Below are 8230 nucleotides of genomic sequence, written 5' to 3'. Positions count from 1 at the left end.
TTTAACTCGGGGGGAGGGGGTGGTGGGAGATAGCAGGCATTTTATTTTTATTCTATCCACCCCTTCTTCTCTTATTACTGCCTTTGCTCTCAAACTAGAAATAACAGCAATGAAATTAATTGAAATACTATTTTCTCCTATCCTAATTTTATGAGAAACCGCCCCATTAATAATTCTCTGGTGGTTTTTGATTAGAATAAAACCATATTTTAAATAAATATCATAAAAAGATTTTCTCACCATCTAATTTCAGGCAAGACTTAAGGGAATAAGACATACAAATAAATGCAGAGATCTGGGGTCAGCTGTCTTAAAGTTTGTCATTTGCTATTCTGTCTGTGGTCTCTCACCAATCACCATCATACCTCCACCTTTTCTCAACCTATTTTGTATCATTAGGGAACTGGAAATCGAGCCCAATTTTTCTCTTGAGTGATGTCAAAAGATGCCAAGGAAATTGACAACATTCTATCTAGAAAGCAATTTTATTTGCACCTCAGCAGGACAGCAGAGAGTGACAAAAGTAACCATGATATGAAACGGCCACCTGACAAGTTTTGGTTTCTCTTGGCTGACAGCTTCATTTCAGGGCCTTGCTTTGCCAACCACATCCAGACTTATGCAGCTTGAAGCTTTAATTCAATAAACCTAAATGACTCTTTAAGAATAGAAGCAATCTCTTCCTTTTTCTCTAGACACCCATTTCTATATAATTAAGTCAACATTAAAGGGATTTTCCAGCATCTTCCATCTAAAGCTGCAGAGAGGATGACTAACTCCTGGCTAGGGTGGTTTAACTGACCTTGGGGTGAGCATTATGAAAGTCTCACACAGAAAAATAGCTTAGTAAGAGAAGGAATGATGTCACTTCCATTGTCCTTTATTCGGGAATTAAGGGTTTGGCTTTGAATTGTTGAATTCTGTTCTTTAGGAGGGCTCAGCTGTTACTGCTATTTTGCTTTTGAAGTTAATTGGTCCTACCTTATATATCAGTGTCTTCCTTTCTCCAGCAACACACGCTCATGTTATAGTGCTTATGTCTTTAATAAGAAAACATGTCGCTCCTTTTATTATTGATTATGAAAAGCAATACCCTCCTGCTTCAGTACATGTGATTAGGAGAACACCTGAGCCTTCTCTCTTTTAAACCCAAGAAAAGTATGAGTTTGCTTTTGGAGGACAAAGGAACGCATTTTTTTCATCGGCAGAATTGAATTAGTCATTGTTCTCCATAGAATTACAGAGAAAAAAAAATCAACCATTTGCAATCTGACCTTATGTTTTCTGTCCTCTAATTTTTCTAAGAATCTGTCTTTGAGATTTAGGACATGAGCAGAGTACATCAAACACAATAATAACAGAGAGGAGAATACATCTGTTTATACTCCCCCAATGTCACTTAACACTCTGAATTGTGATTTTATTTGTCTTTCTCACCCATTAGCGTAGCATCCATAAGGACAAGTCCAAGGCCTAACTCATCTCTCTCTATGCCCAGCACAGAACACAGTGTCTGACACATGAAAAGTACTCAAAAAGTATTTGCTGACAATGTAAATGACTGGGTCCACAAAAGCAAAAGGCACCATCCAATGATTTCCATTGTATTATTTTTCACTCTCAGAAAAGTACTATTGCATTTGCCAGGTTTACCACCTCCAGATTTAGAAGAGAGCATGCATTCTAGCCCCATCCATCACCAGGCAAATACACAGTCACAGGCCCTCCTCATGCTCACTGGTGAAGGTCTGGGAGAATCATGACTCCTGAATCGGGAAGGCCTAGAATTACTCTCTGTCATTAGCCTACTTCTAGCAACTTGAGACAAATCCCTGAATGTAACTCGGTTTCTGTTCTCTTGTTTGTATAATAGAGAAGGTGTACAGGGGGATTTCTATCCTGAAGAACCTAGATTCATGAGCAAACACCAAGGCAAGCCTGTGAGCTTCCTGAGATTGTGTGTCAGATGTCATGTGTATATGGATATATGCATTATTTTTAGATAAATGGTTTATAACGTTGAAGTTTTTAAAGAACAATAACTTTGAAAAAAGTAAGAAACTCCTAAATACCTAACTTTTGATATAAAATTTCTACATGTCTAAGAAAACTTTTAAAACTGCCAGCCACGGTATATATTTTTTTCTCTGATTATCCATTTGCCCCTGGTCATTCACTGTCTCATGACACTTTAAATATCTATATATGCCTATGTTAAACTTCATCTGATGTATTCAAATCTGGAGCTAGGTCTTTTACTTCTCCAAATGCTCACAGTAAATATTGAACAAAAACTTTGGTAGATTTCTTTTATCCCAGAACACTAATTATTTTTTCTCAAATACTCTATGCTTCCAGGCTCAGGGTTATAAATATAATCTACCCAAAAGGATCTCAGGAGATAGTAGAAGGACTGTTTGCTAAGACTGCCCACATAGAGGCCAACAGGATGAGATGGTAGTCCAGGAACTTTGGAGGACACTGAGTAAAGAGAGAGTGAAGATTTCTGAGACTTATCAGGAATGGAAGATAGGTCATTCTTTTTATTTCATTTGTTAATCCTCACCTGAGGATATTTTTCCATTTATTTTCTAGATAAAGTGGAAGGGAGGAGGGAGAAAGAGGAGAGAGAGAGAGAGAGAGAGAGAGAGAGAGAGAGAGAGAGAGAGAGAGAATTCGATTGGTTGCCTCCTGCATATTCGTGGACTGGGGCTAGGATTGAACCTGCAACTCAGGTACATGCCCTTGACCAGGAATCAAACCAGTGATCCTTCAGTGCATGGGCTGTGCTCTAACTACTGAGCAACAATGGCCAGGACAACTAGGCCATTCTTATAAGAAGTGGTTTGGGTCTATGGTAGTAACTCTGAGCAAAGGCCATAGCATCATAATATAAAGGAGCCAAATTTAATGGGTGAGGAAGAGGGGGCGTTTTGTTTTGCATACTTGCATTCATTTCCTATTGTTCTCTTACACTTTGGGGCCACTATTAAGAACATTAAGGGTTATTTGGACACAAGCACAGCAATACTGCAACAGTCTATCTGATAACTGAGATGTCTACTAAGTGAGTAATGGGTGGGGAGCGTGATGCACTGGACAAAGGGAAGATTCATGTCTTGGGTGGGACATGATTACATCATACTACTTAGAATGGCATGCAATTAAAAACTTATGAAGTGTTTATTTCTAAAATTTTCCACTTAATGTTTTTGGACCTCAATTGATGGAGAGTAACTGGAACTGTGGAAAACGAAACCATGGACAAGGGGGCCACTGCACCATATGTTTGCTTGCATCCATTAATTTATTATGCCACAGTTTAGTAGGAAGAGTCGTGTTCCTGGATATTATATGCAAAGAAGGAAAAAACAGAAAGGGAAATTATATATCTAAGTATATGAACAAGTGCTGAGAAAAAAGGAGAATGATGTGCCTAGAGCTGAAGAAAACCTGAAGTTTATAACAGGTACTAATTACCTCTGAGGGACATAAAAAATGAAGTCTCCTCTCACCAACAATTTATCACATCTCCTACTTCTACCCTTTTTATGTGACACTGGAAAACTGGGAAATTTTTCAAAGAATAACAATAGTGTAAAATATATTGTAATAATATCATATTAGTTTTGCATTATAGCAAAATGAAATGAACATGTTCTGTAACATTCCTTTATATTGATATTTTCCTGGGGGTAGAGATGTGTGCAGTGAGGCAGGGGACAAAGTGTGGGGTGGGGGTAGAGGTGGGGTGAGTACATACCAGATGGTCACATGGACACAAGATTTCCTGTATAGTCTTGTTCGCCCCTTAGGGTAATTCCAGACCCAATGAGCATCTTAGGGGCTACTCAGACAATCCTTAGAACTCTGTGTAATCTAGAGTGTTCTAGATGGTTCAAGTCTGGCCTTAGCCATCTAAAGAGCACCCTTTCTTTTGTTAGTTCAAGTTGACCATTAATTAATAATGATTAATTATTATTAACCACTACCTACTGTAGCAAGTTATGGGCATACATTGGTAAGAAAAACATAGTCCCTTCCTTGTGAAACTAAGTGTCAAGAGCATTTCAAGACACCCTGGAGGTTTTGCTCTCTAGAGAGGAGGCCTACAATTCCTCACTCACAAACTGGGGAAAAGCTGGGCATGAAGTGACCAAGAACATCCAGGTCTTTTGAGGCCTTTTTATGATTTTAAAAAGATCATACAAGTCATATTGCCTGATTGCTTTTGTCCTTTCCTCCACGGGATATGTTCAAAGAAAGATGAACAAATGATTAGAAAAGACTGCTTGGCCCAATGGGACAGAGAGGGTGGAGGGCATGGGATGAGCAGGTTGGGAACTAGACAAATAAGAGGAGCAGAACAAGTTTATTTTCCAGAAGTGTCCAATGGCACTTAAGAGGAGGAAATCCTTACCACACAATCCTGATGACAGGTGCAGGTAGCCCTTCTCTCAGCTCTGTTGACCGTTAGTTACATCACCCTGATGATGATCAGTCTAACGGAGACCAGTGAGTTATTTGAATGGAGTCAGGTTTTCTCTGTCCATCCCTGTTGCCTGGGACTGTCAGCCCCTCATAAAGGAAAGTAACCCTTGGCTACTCCTCAACACCTTTAAACAGCAATTTTCTGAGGGTGCACCCTTGGGAAACTAAAAGTGAATAAAGTAACACTTATGTAATACCCTTTGTAATACTTTTAGTGAAAAATAAAAAAATGAAAAATAAAAAAATAAAAGCGAATAAAGTAACTTCCCCCTCTAACTGACATCCTCAAAATAAGGAATCTGCAATCAGGAGAATGTGGTTAATCTAGTTGATTATGTTTCATGATCATTTATACTATCATTTATATCTTTCTTATTCAGAAAATAATTAGATGCAATAGAGTAGAGACCCAGGAGTCAGAATGTCAAAGCTTTTTCTATTTTTCAGTTTCTTGATTTGAGTGCTGGCTTCTCCAGTGTCCATTGGAGGCTGAAAGATTTTGGAACTACGGCTGTGAAACCTTTCCTTGGATTGTGGAAGGCCATGGGTGACAGCCATCCATGGGTCCTGCTATGGACTAAACTGTGTCCCTCCAAATTCATGTACTGAAGCCTTCACCTCCAATGTGATTGTATCTGGAAAGAAGGCTTTTAGGAGCTAATTAAGGTTAAATGAGGTCATAAGTGTGGGGTCAGGGTTGGTGGCCCTGAGAGGAAGAGTTTTTCTCTCCTTGCACACACAGTGAACAAAGGCCCTGTGAATGCAGTGAGAAGGTGGCTGTCCACAGTCCAGGAAGAGCGAGCTCCCCGGGAGCCTGATGGGCCAGCACCTCGATTTTGGAGTTATAACCTCCAGAACTGTGAGAAATAAATGTCTGTTGTCTACACCACCCTGTCTGTGGTATCTTGTATTGACAGCCTTAGCAGACCGAGACAGGTTCTTCCATTGTCCCCTCAGAATGCTCTCACCACCCAAGAAGCAGGGCAAGCACGGCAATGAAGGCAGAGGGGAAAGAGGGAACAAGAACGTGTGGGAAGGACTCGTAAGGGTGCTGACTTGGGGAGGTCAGGGTAGATGCAGCCACACTCTGGCTCAGAAAGCAGATGTATGACCATAACGCTCAGCTTTCATGCGCCTGGGACTCTATACCGTACACATGAAGTGTTCCGTACACAGTTGTGACAAGATGGCATTGTGGTGAAGAGAGCATGGGGTTGCAGAGCTAGACTGCATTGTCTGAGTTCTAATCTTGACCTTGAAGAAAATACCTCAATCCTTCTCTGTAAATAGTAAACTTGATGGTACTTAAATTATCGAGTTTATTTGTGAAGGGGTATGAACCATTTAGGACAGTGCCTGGCACATAACCTGTGCAATTTCAGTGTTAACTCTTACTTTGACAAGGGGGTTGGTCATATAATGACCCCATTTTCATTTTTCATTGAAATGTCTTTTAAAAGTTTGTTGTATAATAGAAGCTCACCATCAGTGCCTCGGTGTTCATTGAAGATAGGCACTAATGTTTCCCTCAAAAGACCAAAAAAAAAAATCTGAAGAAGAAAAAAATCCCAAAGAATGAATTGGCTCTGCCAAGCTTGCAGATTTAGGGTTCATTAGAATTTGTTTCCTGTGTTCCCAGGGGGGCAGACACTAAGAGCCTTAGAATTCACTGTGAATACTTTTTAAAAGATCTTTTAGACTCCCTCTAAATATGTATTTTCAATATTAGATAAATAATGAGTTTTCCATATTCACCCGAAGTACTATATAAATACCACCATGTTTTGTAATTTCCTGAGAGTTAAATTTATTTTATAGTTTTTATTTCATTTATCTCAAACTATACTTCATTTTTACTTTTCCAATTTGTTCAACAATTGAAGATTCCACATAAAGTACAAAACTATAGCAATGCAGCAACATTTTATAACAAAAAGATTGGGGAGCGTAAATGTTCAGCTCAGAAGGAGTCTTTTCCCTTCTAACTCTGACCAGCCATAAAAATCTAGGGTTATTGTACAGACACAATAATGACTCCATACCTCACATTGCTCTTCCATAATCACCATGTGAGCCATTAGGATGCATTTAGAAATTCCACTTGCACCACTCCATTATAGCGATATAAATGTGGTTCCCAACTACCTATCGGAATGTTCCCACCAACCCTGCATCTGTGGCTGTTACTATGTCCATGGATATCCCATGGAGATGTCCATCATGGAGATGTCCATGGAGATCCCACCCAGACACAGTGCATTGTGTTGTTTGTGACCATCTTCCTCTACTAGATATAAACTCCCTGGGGCAGAGATGCTGTTTTATGGACCAAGCCCAGAATAGTGCCAGCACATAGTAGGTACTCTAAAAAATCACATGGTCAGTGAAAGAATGACAAAATAAAAACTGGGATATTTAGAACAGAATGCTAATGTCAAAATAATCCATCAAAAAGAGGACACGCAGCTTTGAGAGTTTTGAGAATCTTAGAGGGTAAGGTGATTTTTAAAAAATCTATTCCTTCAATAAAAAAAAGAATTCCCTGGGTTATTTCTAAATTTGACTTACATTCCATATAAGACTAGAATCTTCTAAGCAACTATTCCTGTAGAAGATTAATGGAAGTGAGAGAGACACAATTAAAGTCTTAACTCAGAGTTTGAAAATCACCTTTTAGTATTTAAAGAGACATTAATCATGACTATTAATCAATAGAAAGGAATGTTCACAGAATGCTTAGAATAAATGTTTGCTGAAGCAAAAAGTCAGAGGGAAAAAGGAAGGCATACATGCCTAGGGCTGAAGACACATTTTTTTCTTTTGGGTTTAACAAATTAAAGCTGCTGGAAAGGAACAATTCACCAGAGGGAAATGTTACTGTACAGCCTATGAAATACCACCACGGTCAGCAGAACCTCAGCAGTTTGTGTATCTGCCTTCCCACCCCCACCCCTCCCTGTGCCCTCCCCTTGCCTGCTCCATGCCAGTCATTGTTGAGAAACACGTTTCTTGCAAGTCTGACTTAGATATTATGCCGAGAAGTTACTCAATGCCAAGGATTAGGAAAGTACTTTCATTCCCTTTACTGCTTGCTGACAAGAATAAGTCCCAAACATTTTTGGTAATTCTCTGCTTTTAAAATTTTTTATGAGGCTGTCCCATGTCAATGCTCTTTAATTCACTCACTCATGCTGGATCCTCAGGTTTCCCTTTTGGTTTGTGCTTCAGAGAATTCTTTCCAAGCAACTATACCTCAAATATTTCTAAAACCATTAAAAAAAAAAAAGCTACAGGATGCAGTTTTTATATGAAGTGACTTAGTTGTGTAGAAAAAATAGCTGAGTTTTAAAGGTCCCTCTTTGAGTATCTTCAGACATTTATGTAAAATTTATGTGTAAGAGTTTTGTTTTTTTAATCTTTATTGTTGAAAGTATTACATAGGTTCTCCTTTTCCCCCATTAAACTCTTCCAGCCCACTCCCGCCGCCCTCCCCCACCCCACCCAACCCCACCCCAGGCCCTTACCACCCCATTCTGTGTCCACGGGTTATGCATATATGCATACAAGTTCATCGGTTGATCTCTTCCCGCCCACCAGCCTCTGCATGTGTAAGTTTTAGCTAAATGTAGAAGCAACTAACTGGGTTTAGGGGGACCCAGGCTTCCCCTGGTCCTAAGCTATTCCATGCTTCCTTTACATCTTCCACACACTGAGGGACCCTATATTGTGTTGTCCTATG

Source organism: Myotis lucifugus, unplaced genomic scaffold, assembly GCF_000147115.1.
Source record: "Myotis lucifugus unplaced genomic scaffold, Myoluc2.0 scaffold_238, whole genome shotgun sequence".
NCBI lineage: Eukaryota > Metazoa > Chordata > Mammalia > Chiroptera > Vespertilionidae > Myotis > Myotis lucifugus.
The sequence above is the reverse complement of the archived record's forward strand: the minus strand, read 5'-3'. Positions refer to the sequence as shown.